The sequence below is a fragment of the Ipomoea triloba genome, chromosome 9 (genome assembly GCF_003576645.1).
Source record: "Ipomoea triloba cultivar NCNSP0323 chromosome 9, ASM357664v1".
Lineage (NCBI taxonomy): Eukaryota > Viridiplantae > Streptophyta > Magnoliopsida > Solanales > Convolvulaceae > Ipomoea > Ipomoea triloba.
Window position 1 is genome coordinate 10,746,169 of NC_044924.1, and position 1,212 is coordinate 10,747,380.

The following is a 1,212-nucleotide window of genomic DNA, read 5'->3' on the forward strand; positions in this document are numbered from 1 at the left end:
TTATAGATAAACGGATGATATTCATTTTTATTTTTCTTCTGCGAATATGTTCACATGTACATGTATATAGTCTTTCTTAATGAAAATGTAATGTTTGTTAACGAATAAAAAAGATACATCTTTTGTTAAAAAGCATCATTTATATCACACAAGACCAACGGTACAAAATAACACCGTTAAAAATGAAAGGACAGAATTGTAGAATAAAAAGCATCCGACCTGCCGGATTCGAACCAGCGACCTAAGGATGTCTCTGGAAAGCTACCCACTACAGTCCTCCGCTCTACCAACTGAGCTAAGGTCGGGTTGAGGCCTGCAGCGAATAAAATATTTATATTGATTAGTTTTGTGGTAAGCATTTGGAATTTGCAGACTTTACTGCTTATGTGGATCGCAGATGCAAATTTACCCGTACCCTATTTATCATTTCTTTTATTTAGCATTGAACGTAACATGAAAGTGTAATTAAATCATTGAACAAAAAAATGTGTAATTAGACCACTGAACACTCTAAATGTATGCAATTTCACTTGATAGCATGTTACCTGCCATTTCATCATGTTGTCTTCTTACATGGATGGTAAATTGACATTTTAAAATAATTTTTTAATAATAAATATAAAAATTAAAAATTTAAAAAATATTAATTTTTAAACTTTTTAATATTAATTTTTAAATGTTTTAATATAAATATATAAATATTTTAATATTTTAATGGACATTTACATTGTTGATCGTTGTTGACCTGTTATTTTGCTAACCAAAGTGCGAAAAACTCAAAAAAAAAAAAAAAAAAAAAAAACAAACAAACAAACAAAAAACTCAATTGAGGGAGGAACCCCAATATGCTCTCATCTCATAAAAAAAATTGAGAACAATAAGAAAACATCGATTGCCATCTTCAACACGCTATTCATTGTCGAAAAAAAAAGTAAGAAAAAATTAATTCATTTCTAAAAAGCATGCAATCGCGTCAGCCTAGACTCCAAAATTATTTTGATTTTGGTAAACTAATTAAAGTGCCCTCTTCAAATTCAACAATTACTTTTTTAAAAGAATTTTTTCATTCTGAAAAGTTTTGAAAAATGATTATATCAAATATTTAAACTTTAAATTTAAACTAAAAAATACAAATAATTTTGAATTTTTACTTAATTTTACTAAGATTAAATTGGCTACATATATTTTTTAAAAATGAATTGGTTTTAACTT

General features: G+C 26.9%; 1 non-coding gene across 1 annotated transcript; it reads right to left on the reverse strand.

The window, feature by feature from the left end:
* Positions 1-213: 213 nt before the first annotated feature.
* Positions 214-305, reverse strand: TRNAY-GUA. The gene is given in 2 exon segments: positions 214-249; positions 269-305. It is a non-coding gene; the product is annotated as a tRNA-Tyr (tRNA).
* Positions 306-1,212: the final 907 nt, after the last annotated feature.